General features: G+C 43.4%; 1 protein-coding gene across 1 annotated transcript in view; it reads right to left on the reverse strand.

Annotated features, from left to right (window-relative positions):
- The window catches only part of LOC145967578 (uncharacterized), a 28,082-nt gene continuing 13,789 nt past the window's right edge, over nucleotides 1-14,293 (reverse strand). The window contains exon 1 of the mRNA XM_083092598.1: nucleotides 1-14,293. This exon is cut by the window's right edge and continues 13,789 nt beyond it. The gene's annotated coding sequence lies outside the window, so the exon portion shown is untranslated.

A 14,293-nucleotide genomic window follows, 5' to 3' on the forward strand; every position in this document is an offset into this window, starting at 1 on the left:
ATAAAGTCTGATTAATTTTTCCCAACTTTGTGAATTACTGATTAATAAAGTTTATTTTTTTTTTCGAGCGATTATTTTTAACTAAAACTTTTATATAGCACGCTTTGAAACATAATAGAATAAGGTCGGAAAGGATCGCAGAAAGGAAAATGTGTGTCGCCAGTAGAAAGAAAAGTCTTTTACCAGAATAATTTTTAACATGAAATATAAATATATTTGGGTAATATTGTACACAGTCAGTGATTCGTTCGTATATACAGAACTATGTACATTATATATCGAATATTATACGTCGAACACTCTCGTTTCGACGAATCTCACGCACTCTTTTCGCATTCTCTCTCTCTCTTCGCTTTCCCACACGCACACGTCCACACGCATACTCATGCAACGACGCTCGTATTACGCATCGTCAAACCAGACGATCCATACGTGGCGCTCACGCACTCGTCAATCCGATTCTTGATCCATGGATCGATCTCGCTCATCGGTTTTTAGTCTTATTGTTAGTCTCGAATATAGTTTGGCGCCTATATAACGCACGCATAACGCACTCAATTCCGATCCGCATTTCATACGTCGACTTCTGAAAGCTACACTTCTCCCTCGCTCGACTAGTAAAATGGAAATCGATTCCTTCATTCATAAGATTAATTTAAAAAACATATATATATGTACATATATGGGTAATTCAGAAATTTATAAAATGAACCGGGTTAATTAGAAAGATAAAATAAATACAATATTTTTTAAATTTTAATATTTTAATTATTTTATAACAAATTCTCTCCGATATTAAAAATAAAGACAGTAAAAGAAAATCATATATTTCCTCGAGTAAAGATCGATGCCATTATTATTATTTCATCATTAAAATTAAGACGTTCGTTTCTGTGGAACCATATATGCACGTGTATCGATATGAGGGATCTTCCACTCATAGATCATGACACGATCGTGATCACATCGGGAATCATCTCGCATCGTTTCCATCATTTCGTCGGTAACCGAAAGCCAACCGCTTTTCCAAAGATAAGCGTCAGATAAAATGAAGCAAAAGGAGAAGTGCGTATGATTTCGTCTACGCATATCATACGGAAGTAATAATATTGCCGCTCGTACATACGTATACAATTGGCATACAAGCGCGGATCGTGTATTTTGATCATTTTTCCCTCTTTCTACATTTTTCGTCTCTGCCTCTGCTACTTTTTTTTTCTCTTTATCTTTTCCGCTCGCGTTTACTCTATTACTTCGTTACAGGACTACGTGGTTGTTTTTTTATCGTTTTTTTTTTAATTTTTTTTTCTCATTTCGTCTTGTCCTCCGTTTACTCTCTTCACGCGTTTTTTTTCCCTTTCTCTTTTTTATGTTCCTCTTTTCTCTCGCCGCTCTTTTTGCTACTAACCACACAACGAGGTATCCGTACTTTAGACTTTTCGACTACTAAGTTAGAGAATAAGCGTAGAAATGTATCACACTAGAGACTTGTACATTACCTTAAATGCGTAGGTAGGTAGGTAGGTATAATTCCTTCTTGTTTGCTTCTTTTTTATTATCGCGTTTTTCTTTTTTTTTTTACAGCGTTTTCTCGCGTTTTCTCACTGCTGCCTATTTGTAATAATATTAGCGTGGTAATTAGTTGGTTTGGCTATATAACCTCGCGTTTCTCCATCACTGCGAATTCCTACGGTCCTTCGAAATCCAAAAAAAACACGATAACCGAGAAAGAGAGAGAGGGAGAGAGAGAGAGAGAGAAAGAGAGAGAGAAGCAAGATATACATCAAAGAAACACGAAGAGAGATAAGGAGAAAGGAGTGAGAGATATCATTTATTGATCTGGGACAAGCCCCGCTAGAACAAGATAAACAAGATATTCAACAGGTAAATCGTGTATATCAGTGTAAACAAGTATAACTGCTAGAAAAGCAATAGAAGTAAAAAAAACTAATGCGAAATAACAAAAAAAAATAAAACGGATGCATAACACATGTAACAACATAATGAGAGACAGAAAAGAGGATTTAGATACATATTTAGAAAGCAGACTTCTTCACAGTCCTTTCTGAGAATTCTCAGATTTGTAACTTGAATACGCCTCTGAGAAAGTAAAATAAAACAGAGAAAAGTATCAAATATAAGCGGAAGGCATTCCAAAGTAAAAGAAAGACAGAAAGAGAGAGAGAGATAAGATCGTTAAGCTCAGGACGAATTTAAGGAGCGTACTTGTCCGTCTCTTGAAGACTTCAACATGGTGGACTTTAATGCGAGTCTGAGAAGCTAGAAAAGAGTTAAAGAGTGAGCTGATGAAAAGAAAGAGAGAGAGAGAGAGAGAATCAAGAAAAAGAGAGGGAAATACAAAAAAGAAAATGAAAAAAAGAGAGAAGAGTAGGGTGAAAAAAAGGGAGGACGTCCATCTCGTTAAACGATGGATGGAAAAGAAGAGACGGTAGACGAGAAAGGGGACGAAGGGGGGGAACAAAGGTGTCGCAGACGGGACCTTTGACACGAGACACACATCGAGCATACAAAGTCCACAACGACGTGACGTAAAGAGAGAGAGAGAGAGAGAGAGAGAGAGAAAGAGCAGGACTTTGTCCTGTCTCGGTTCTCCGAACGAGGTCGGGCCGGTTAACGATCGCGCAAAGTTTCCTACCCCCGAAACACGTTTGCGCCGTTTCAATTCGGAAAATTACAGACGTCTCGCGAGATTGGACCCCCGAGAGTACGTCCTAATTCGGGAAATTGAGAACGAGAATGAGAATTGCGCGAGTTTCCCGATTGGAAAATCGAAGACGCGTTAATCGCGAGGCACCATTTCCTCGCTTCTTCGTTTCTCTGAAAAGGATAACGGTCTTGTCTGAGAGATAGCCTTGTTAACCCATAAAATTAAGGATCGTGATTTCTTTTTATTCCACAAACGTTTCTCGTTTCGAATCGGGGGATCAAAAACGTTTTTATCGCGCGAAACTAATTTCACGTCTCAACGAACTACGATCAGGAAATCATTCCGCGGATCTCTCTCTCTCTCTCTCTCTCTCTCTCTCTCTCTCTCTCTCTCTCTCTCTCTCTCTCTCCCCCCTCTTTCTCTCTCGCTCTCGAGAGCGTCCTTTTCGAGCTAACGCGAAAAGAGAAAATCGAAAGATAGGGTCATCGAGGTGCGAGTTTATTCTTTCCTGTCTCGAGAGCGCTCTTTATTTTTAGTCGAGAAAATCAAGGACGCGATCGATCACGAGCAAAGCTTTTCCTTTCGTTCCGAGAGAGCGCCCTTCGTGCTAATTAGTAACACCACAGACGCCATCGATCGCGCTAACTTTTCCTTTCACTTCGAACGCGCCCTTCGTTCTAGTTAAAAAGCTAACGTGTCGCATCGATCGCGCGGACTTTTTCCTTCATTCCGAGAGAAAACCTCAACATTTCCAGTCATCGAGGAGGAATCAAATTTTTTCCGACGATCTTCCCCAGTTCCCCTTTACTATCGATCTATTGGCGTTGAAGTAAGAACGACGAAATAATCGTTCTTTCACAATTAAATCTTATTATACTCTGTCTGGCGTCCGACCGATGGAATCTGAATTGTCCTCATTATCTTTCTTATCGATCGCGCGGCCTTTCTCTCCTCGTTCCGCGAGACTTCCTCCTGACGAAAATAAATCGAAGATGAAGGGCGTATCGACCCTTCGCTTTTCGTGTCGAAGAACCGCGTCGATCGCCGGGAATCCCGAAGCCGACACGGAATGAAGGCGGAATTTTATCGCGTCGACGGACCGTAGCATCGAAAACAAAGAGCCCTCGATGTGCGTACACTGGGATAGAGCTGTATAGGGTGTGCGAAAGGGTACGGAGAGAATAAGAGAGAGAGAGAGAGGTGCATTTTATCGGTACGAAAGAAAGAAAGAGAAAGAAACAAGAAGAATGGATGAAGAGAGACCGATGAAGGGGTTAGAGAGAGAATTTTATCAATACGAGAGAGAAAGAGAGAATTGGAAAAGCAAACAGAGAGACAAAGATGAAGAGAAAGCAGGAGAGAGAGAGAGGGAGAGTGCACGGAGAAATGTCGCGGTTGTCAAACGGTAGGTAGACGGTATCGATTGGTTGCAGCAGGCAGGCCTTGGTTCGCTCACAGGGGCGTATTCGGTAGGCTTTCGATGGTGTTTGTCTGTCTGTCTCTCTCTCTCTCTTTCTCTCTCTTGTCGTCTCCCTCTTTCCGACGAACGATGGCGATTTTTGCCAGATCGATCACGGTCGAGAGCCATCGTTGTCGTCGTCATTGTCGTTATCCGATGCGAGATGCGCGGGCGTGGTCCATCGTTGGAAATCGCTCACTCGTGTCTGAAAAAAGGACCAATCTCCTCTCTTCCCTTTGAAAGTCGGAAATTAGGAAATTTTGTCCTTTTTTGACTTTTGCGAATTCTCAAACCCAATCCTCAAAGCAGGAAAGGATTCGTGTGTATGATTGAACGTATCGCGGCTATTGATGGATATCGCGGCTGCAACGCGGTCCCTTCGACAACAGATACGTCGCAGGAACGCGTGACGATAATGCAATTTGGAGCGTCTCCCACGTTTGCATAATTACGCACGTCGCGAGCCTCGGACGATCGCAAAAACAATCGGCTAAATATTAACGTGATTTGAAGCGCATTGTGTAACGATCGCGCGCGATATTCCGTCTTGCGGAATTTTTTATTTCGTCGAGCGTGCGATAAAAATGTTTGCAAGTAAAGAAAATGTTTTCGCAATTCTTTTTTTGGCGTTGCAAAAGCAATTTTTAGAATTGCTGAGAAAACCACGAGACGAGAAAAAAGAGAAACTTTTTGTTATTATTAAATTATCACACTGAACCTTATGATTTTTACGTGTAACTTTGACATAATTAACTCTATCAGAAAAATTAAAAATAGCATTGGAGTATCGAGATGTTGCTTGATAACGTATATAAAATATTGTTTAAATAATCTCTACTGAGAAAAAAAAGTTGTTAACTTGATCAAACCGTTTAACTAAATTATTATTTTCTTAATTGAAATATTTAAGTTAAATAGATGTCATGTTAGATTTAATATATATTATTTAATTTAAGTAGTTAAATATTTCAATTTAAAAAATAATAATTTAGTTAAATGGTTTAGTCAAGTCAACAATTTTTTTTCCTCAGTGTAAATATTGTTGCGAAATAATACGCGCATTAAAGCCGTAAAATAAACATCGCGAAACTCGGCTGTTAACAATACTTTAAATATGTCGCGAAGAACGTTATTTACGATAATTTCGCAAGAATGCCGACAAACTCGCCTCGCGATAACATACTCGAAACTCGCGCGTGTGACACACTTTGTTCGTGCATCGGATGACCCTAATCATCCTTCCCGACCCTAGCAATTGATCGTTCCACCGAGCGAGCGAGCGAGCGAGCGAAATCCGTCGAGGAAATCCGCGAGGCACGCATCCCGGGAGGACAGAGTCGATGGAGGGAGCGAGGGGGAGAGAGCGAGCGGAAAAAGGGCGCGCGGAGGAAGGTCGTGATTGCGGGATCGAAACGGACCCTCCCTCTTCCCGTCCCGTCTACCTGCGATCGGGGTCGCTTCGTGAAGAAATCAAAAAATATATATCGTCTATCGCAAGTTCCGCGACATTACTCGTCGGACATTTTAGGAACAAACGCCGCCGATTTGAAAATTTCTCGCGATCGTATAATCGCTCCGTATCTCTCAATCGTATCCTCGGATCCCGCATTCCTCGGATCTCTAGATCAATCATCCTCTCTCTCTCTCTCGTTTCCCTCCTTTCTCTCTCCGTCTCGTTATCCTCGAGAAGAAAACGAGCCCTTAGGCCACGATCCTCTGCCTCCGGGTTCCTGAACCGGGCGTGTCCGCGGAGAGGGCGGGAAGGACAGACCGGAGGGGTAAAAGGTGGGGCCCCAGGTTCCACGGAAAAAGCCTCGGGTATATCTTTACGAGCGGAGCCATAAAAGCCGTGGGAGTTCCTCGTCCGTTCGTCTGTTCGTCGATTAACTCTCCTCCTCGTAGGGTACGGTATGGACCGCGCTCGAGCGGCTACGATCCTTATTGTCGTATATTCTTCGAGCCCGTATAATACAGACGGCTGCAGTACGGATAGTCGTTGGTCGTGCGCACGACTACCGGTCGCTCTCATTCTCTCTCTCCTTTTCGGTGCACCCAGTGCACAATACGGTTCTCGAGGACGGCGTCGGCCGATCTCTCGGGACTCACCCACACACGCAATGTTCACACATGCACACGTGAATAAACATACGCATCAGTCGGGGCCTCTCTCTCTTTCCCTACTCATCCGACGTATCTCTGGGGTTAACGTGACCCTCTATACGGGTGATTCTTAGTACCGTATATTTTTTAGTTTACTTTAGTAACGATTTTCCCACTCCGTCTTTCTTGTATCTCGCGTTAAATACACTTGAAAAAATTTTATCACAAGTAAGATATTCGCCTCGGAAACAGGAGAATGATGCATGTTGGCGATTCAGGTTTAATAATGCAATGTCTTGAATAATGCTATCGAACAGAATGCGCATTTGCAAATGAACGTACCTTACGTGTAAAATTATTGTTCCATTCAATTATCGTTCCTATCGGTACAATCGATAAACTGGTGCAATCGAAAGTAAATTTTTAATCAATCGCTAATTCCGTGGACCACGATTATATCGAGTCCACGGAATCAAAGTCAATACAATTTTGATCCGAAAATATCTGGGACTCCGATATCGCACCTGGACAATCGCAAAAGAACGATCTCCGCTTAATCCTGTCGATAGAAACGCAGAAAGTACATATATATATTTTTTTTTTTCGAAAAATAGGCGTGGAGAGAATTGGAGCTCGTTCGTCGGATTATAACGGTCTCGAATCTTGAATCGAGAAAATGGCACATTTAGCGGATCGCGGGTACCGATGGCGCATAATGCGAACATTCACGCATCTTCCCAGGACGCCCTGTAGCCCTGCGGACCGATTCAGGCTCGTGAATTTTCTCTGTGAACGAACGAATGAACGAAAGGAACGAATGAAAGAAACGGGCTCGCGCTATTGTGGGCCTCGGTCTCAACCAAACCGGGGTCCGACCCCTCGTTTTTCGGAGCGCGATAACCGAGAGACACGATTCTCTTCGGGATCGTATCGTCGTGCGAATCGAACAAACCTGAGCCGAGAGATCCGAGAAAAAATAAAATTGCCGCGCGAAATTTTTCGCTCTTCACCGATCGTCGGGCATGCAATATATAAGGAAAATGAATGTTTTTAAAAATATTATTTGTGTGATAAAAATTACAGCGAAAATTTAGCGAGAAATTTTATTTCTCTCGGATTCTCTCTCTCTTTCTTTCTCTTTCTCTCTCTTCGTCCAAGTCAGCCGTTTCTGTCGTTTAAGTCCGGATTACGCCACGCTTTTTTTTTGCAACTGACGCACTTTTTTCTCGACCCTGTGTCATGCTCGATCGAATCTTTCCGTGTCACGCGCGATGCGACTGGCAGAGAGATATTTGTTCTAATAATAAAAGAACGACCGTAACCGGTTTAGAAAATTTTCAATGTGCAGGATCACGTTATTCTTTCCGCGAGGGTAACATAACGTTACGAGTGCTCTAAACATTTATTTATTATCGATATTATTGCGATGTGTTTTTCGAGCACCGATCTTATAAAAAGTTTAGAGTCCTCTTTTAGTACTTTATAGAAGACTTTATCACAAGTTTGACATTTATTTATAATACTTTTACGCAATGGAGCTTTCAATCAAATTTGCTTCAATTAAATTAACTGAAAAAAAAAACTTTTTATTATTGTTTAATCATATAAAAAGTGTATTTGGCATTATAAGATTTTTAAAAATATGTATATAATAATATATACATTTTTTAATATAATAATGTTATTTAATAATTTTTTAATATAATAATTTTATTTAATAATTTTTTAAATATAATAATTTAATAACGATAAAATATTAAGCGAGTAAGAGACAAAAATGATAAAAAACAAATCTAATAATACGCAAAAGAAGAGAAGAGATATCAGCGTTCTAATATAATTCGAGCGCATAAATTCCGCGCGTCGCAAACGGAACTTCGTGGCACCGCCCCGTTGCAAAAAAAACAGACGTAAAGTCGTACGTCTGCCGGCATAATCTCGCGCGTGACACGTATACAAACACACACGTACCCAAACGCGATGTGGCTTTTTCCGCGAGAGCGGGACCGAAAAAGCGTCGCGCGATCCGAGCTTTAAAGCCGCGCGCGGGAACCCGCAACACGAGGCGACACACAGTGGCTCTCTGTGTTCTTCATCCCACTGCGCTTGGACAAGCGGCCACACATAGAGAGAATTAGACGGAAAGAGAGAGAGAGGGAGGCTTCTCTCTCCCTCTCGAAAACGAGCTTATCGCATCAAACAGACCGAGCGTGTCTTCTGGTTCTCCTCGGATCCCCGGTGTGCGATAAGCAAGGAGGAATTATCGGCGTCCATTGCCGACCGGCTGAATCGATACTTTTGTCCCTGATCGGTCTTCCTCTCCTCTCTCGCCCCTCCTTCCTTTTTTTTACGCGCCGTTATTTCGTTTCTAATCTTCCTATTAGGAATTTCGCGGTCGTCGGATACGCACTTTTGTTCGAAATGAAATTGAAACGAAGGAGGGGAGGTGATATCTCGCACATCTAGGTGGATCCAACAGCGGAGAGGAGAGGAACGGGCTTCAAGCTTGCTAAATAAAAGAGATAAAAGTTGTGTATCCAAGTTTGAAACTCTTTAGTCGCGAGTTTAAGGCCTGCGGACCAAAAGAGTTGGATCCTGGATGCTGTGGATACCGAACGAATTATAAAATGATCCACGCGACGCTTTCAGGGTAGAGGAAAATTATTCCTCCAACGCTCGCCAATCTCTTATTCGAATAGTCTCCAGTCTCGTCTGAAGCTTGACACATTCTCAACGGGAAGACTACTTGTATCTCCTGACAAAATAATTTTAATCAGAGCTTACGCACCGGCAGGCATGGATGAGGAACGACGTTCGGAGAGTATTCGGTCGCGTACGAGGTTGTCCAGAGATTGCGTTTGACGGTGATCGCGAGAGAGCGGTATAATTATCGCCCATTACACGATTCCTCTCGCTTCATCCGAGAAGAATCCGCGTTTCCGGGAGACTCTCCTCGCGCGAGCGCTAAATCTCACTTTTCGACATTAACGAATTCGTGTTTTCGCTGTTAATTCGCGTCCACGTTGCTCTGGTCGGCCTCTGCTAATTCTCTCGCGTACAAAAGCGCGCGTCTGTCGCTTCTCATTCGCTTCTCGTCGCGCGCTCATGTTATAGGACTCTCCTCGCTCAGACGAGTATACGCGATGCATACTGCGGGTTATTATTTTAACGTACATTATACACGATATAGGCTTTTTTTGCTCAGTCAGTATTAAGGGCGCTAGCTCGTACATATACGGGGTGGCCCGGCGTCTCCCGGGAATCCATTCCGTTATCCTTGACGTTCCTACGCTTGCGAATTCGCCCTGTCAAAGACAGACCAAGTCCTTGGAGCGAAAATCGAGACGCATCCCAAGACCCCGGGCCACTCCGTACAAAACTATACATATACATATATGTTAATAATTTGAGGCAGTTTACGTCACTTGTTTTCTTCTTTTAAGGCCGAGTTAACAGTAGTGAACTATATAAGGTGTGTGCGCGCGCGCACGCTATCGCTCGGCCATGTTCACAGCGAGCAGGCGGCTGATGGATGGATGGGGAACGGAAGGGTGGTCACGATGATGATGATGATGATGATGGTGGTGGTGGTGGTGGTGGTGGTAGTAGTGGTCAGAGGGAACGATGATCGTTCGGTAGGAAGCACGATCGGTCTCGAAAATTTGGCGATTTGACCCGAAACGAGAGCACTCGCGTCTCTAAACGGGAACAGGCGGTCGCCCCCTCCTCTGCCCCCCTCGCCCCCTCTCTATCATTTCGATCGTTCTACCGCTGCCGCTCGATGTGAGAATCCCCGGTTTTTATCCGAGCGAGGCGGACAGAACGTGGATTATTTTCACAAGCGGTGGGCGGAGTAAGGGGGGAGGGGGAGAGGGAAGGGATGCGGCGGCGACGAAGGGCGAAGGGAAACGCGTTAGTTTTTCCTACGTTGGGCACGTTGCGACTCTTGGGGCCGGTTCCGCTGACATCGGTTAACGCCCAAGCGCGGTTGGTGGGTCTCTCCGCGTGTGTCTACGGGGTGTCCCGATTACGTGGCGCCATTACCTTCCGGGGAAAAGGGGATTTTAATCCCCTCGTCCCCCTCTTGGTGGGGATTTTTCAGCTCCTTCCGCGCTAACACAAGCGAGATATCTTCCTCCGTTACATTTGAATTTTTCGACAGACGTGGCTCTTGGACGAAAGTTCGTCGAGACTGGTCTCCGATTGATTTTAATAACAATTTTAACGATGAGGCTGACGCAAATATCTAAACCTCTTCTCTTTTTGATGTCTTTCTTTCACAGCCGCGGATTCGGACAAGATCGTAACAACCCACCCAACACAAAATATTGCAGCAACATTGCTGCAATATTCTGTGTTTGCTGGGAAGCATCTCGTCAGATGAGATTCTTCGGTGTCACGTGAGACAGGAAAGTGTTATTTGAAATGAAATAAAAAAAAAATGGGCAAATTTTAAACACCGTCCTTCCGCGTGCGCGCAAAATCGCACACCCTGTACACCCCGACGAGCAATGGGAAGTGAGCTTCCGATCCCTCCGCGCAAAATAGAGCTCTCACGAGCGAGGATTCGGTGGATAGCGCGGCGAGGGAGGGTCGTTTAACGTGTCCCGTAATATATAGTGCTATCTCCCTCCCTCTCGATCCTCGTCCCTTTCTCTCTCTCTCTCTCTCTCGGTCGGTGCGGCGAGAGCCGGCCGTTTGGGGTAATAATAATAAATGCGCGGCCAGGGCCTGTGGAAGCGAACGGATATATACGGGCGGCACCAGTATACAATATCTAAATGCGAGAAGTAATACCGGCGATAAAAGAGAACTATACGGCGGTATCGCGCGCGCGGCGTGTAACGATCTCGAAACGCCATTCGGACAAAGAGCCCCGTGCGTGTCGCTCCGAACGTCTGTGTGAGTGCATACAGGGTGTCCCATTTTGTCACGTCCGAAAAGATCGTTGAGGAAAAAAATATGTTGGAACATTCGAAATGCCTTTATCCGCAAACGAGTCGTCGTATAGTCTTTCCTCAACTTTGCAACCTCAATAATAACCTTAACGATATTCGCGATTAAAACGGACACCCTGTATGGTGTAGGCGTGTGTATCTCCATATGCGTTCGCATGCGTTACTGGTATGCGTTTGTATGATGCGTGTGTATATGTGTTAAATAGGAAGAGAAAGAGAAAGAGAGAGAGAGAGGGGAGAGAAAGAGAGAGAGAGAGAGAGAAACGGATGTTCGCGAACGCATAAGAAGCCCGTTTCTCTCGTTTGAATGTTCTGAAAGAAGAAGAGAACAAATGTTATTCGACAATAAGGCGGCGTTTTTGACACATTGTGTATATGTATGCGTGTTTTGACAAAAAAAATTTTGCTTGGAGAGACGAAATTCCGAAACCTCTCGTTTTTTTTTATTTTGCGATGCTGCTATATTTCACAGTTATTTTCTCTCCTGTTTACCTTCTCTTTCTTTCGTTTACTTTCGATATCGAATATATGTTATCGCTAATTGCGGTTAATTACGCTTTGTGTTCACCTGCTGCGCAGAAGGTTTTTGACCAAAAACGCGTAACAAATTCGTCCTTTCCGTTTCTCTCTCTCCTCTTTGTCGACTTTTTCATTAATTTTTTGGAAATTTACAATTTACTGTCGTCCTTAATCTAGCCTCGAGCGAAAACTTTTGCAGGTACGTTCAGTTATAAAATAGTATGCAGGTTGTAAAGTATAAATGAATGAACAAAGCATTTATTGACGCATTCTAAAGCGCCCCACTTTGCAAGGACAAAGGATAATACACGGAGAAAAATATATAAATACAACGGGAATTATATACGTCACTTTGGCCAATCGAGAGAAGATATAATCAACGGGCGCTCTCTTTGTAGAAAAAAAAAAGTCGAAAACTATTATTATCATATATATCGCTTCGCTCTTTCTGTCACTTCCACTCTTTCTCTCTCGCTCTTCCGCCTTAACCGCGATAGCTCTCCCAAGTCGGGAGGTAATTTTGGTGCCGATATGCGCGAAAGGGGGCACGGAAATCTCGAGGCGATCGTATCTCGATCCTAGAGGCCCTTCTTCCCCTCTCCCCACCGCTCTTCCCGACATTCGACGGCGAGACAGCCCCCGACAACAATGGCGCGCGCTTGCGATCCCCGGTCATGTGTGCGAGAGGTTTCTCTTCTTCCTTTCGTGGCTGCGGAGAACGCGATCGGATTTTATGTACGCGCCTAACATCGCGCGAGAGAGAGAAAGAAGGATCCAGATACCGTAAAGCATGGCGGCCTATGATGAAATAGAGGGGGATAGAGGGCATGACTTATTGTTGGTGTTGTTGCTCTTTGAAATTCCGTAGTACCCTAACGCGCCTAATTCGCCTTCTTCTTCTTCTTCTTTTTCTTCTTTTTCTCTCCGTATTGCCCCTTTCAACGGGCTCTCCGGGGCCTCTGTCTATCGCCGGGTTTTTAAGCGAAATGTCAGGTAATGACTGAAGGGTCTGTGTTTTTTGGCGCGTATTCACCGCTAAATATGATCGTCTCACCTTCGCAGACTCGGCAATTGGAGGATTGCGTTAAATGCACTACTTATATGCAGGTGCGAATGCGGAATTTAATTTTTAAATTATCTCTGTCACATGAATAAATAGTAGACACTTTAAAATCGTTCAACCAGCTGTTTAACCATCTCTATTAATCTTTTATGTTATATATCCAAAATAGCACAAAAAAGAACGTGTAAAAAACACTTAAAAGCAATTTCATAAAGCATTTTCATAAATTTAGAATGCCTAAAATGTGTCCTTGCGATGTCTGTGACGACGGGTATCGGAAGATTGATGGAACATGAATATGACCAGTTATAAATATATGTATAGAAATAGCGGAACGGTTGGAATGTATTTCAAGTTTACAGTCTTTCAAATATTCCCTGAAATTCCAAGGTCGTTCTGTGAACGAATTTATGGATAAAACCAGATATAAAAATAATTTGACGTTTCATTTCGAATGCTCGCTACTTTCAAATATATTAAAATTCCAAGCTCATCAACACACGTATATCTATGTCAATACCACGATAAAAATTAAACACATATTAATACAAAAATATAGAAATAAAAATGGAATATAAATATATGAATTATATTGAGAGTCCAGTGGCAATCTTCGTCGGCGATCTCAGCGTAAACCGAACGTAAAAACGGCGGGGAAAAAGCGTTTAATCTCTATCTTTACGCGCTTTTAAATGTCTCGAGGCCTCAAGATAGCCGAACGAACGTCCGTTATCGGGCAAATGCCCGACGATTAGCGGCCGATCGATGCAAAATCGGAGTTTTCCCATCGCGACCAGCTCCCCCTGCGTGTCCATTTTTCATCCCCGATCCGCGAAGTCCGGCGACGTCGCGTCCGGAAGCCCTTTCGAGGACTACGACGATGTTTCCGCGCTCGCGCGCAATGTTTCCTAATTACCTAATGCCGTGACCGGCGTTACATAACGACGACAAGACCGGCGAGGGTTTCAACGAGCACGATATAATTCCCTCATCCTCTCTGTCGTGGTGTACAAATATATATCTATCGAAGTTTAGCCCTCGGGCGAGCAGTTGTGTCCCGAGCCGTGACGAGCAATGGTCTCTAAAAGGGGGAAACGGGGAGGGGGCCCGGGAATTATGTACCTATATGCGCGTCCGTACCTATATAACACAATCTCTCAAATTTATTACTTACGGGCAATAACAATTTAATATGTAAATGCAAAGCGTTCGTGAAACGAAAGGATCACTCCCTGGCAAACACCAAATAACAGTTATATAACTGTTAGTAACTGTTATATAACTGTTATGTAACAGTTACATAACATGTAACAGTTATATTGCTGAGTGGGAAATTACAACTAACAATTATATAAATGTTACTTGGTGTTTGCTGGGTCCATTGCTCCTCTCTGAAATGTGAGATTTGATATTTTCGCGAGAAGGAAATTTTTTTTCTAGGAAAACTCCAAGCCAGAACGCTTTTCAAATGTTGAAAAAATGATATATATTCTGTTGTATAACCCTTTTTAGGCTTTCGGCTGTCG

This window comes from Camponotus vicinus, unplaced genomic scaffold (assembly GCF_025532165.1).
Source record: "Camponotus vicinus isolate PSW18456_S1 unplaced genomic scaffold, iyCamVici1.0 SCAF_2, whole genome shotgun sequence".
In the NCBI taxonomy this organism is placed as follows: Eukaryota; Metazoa; Arthropoda; class Insecta; order Hymenoptera; family Formicidae; genus Camponotus; species Camponotus vicinus.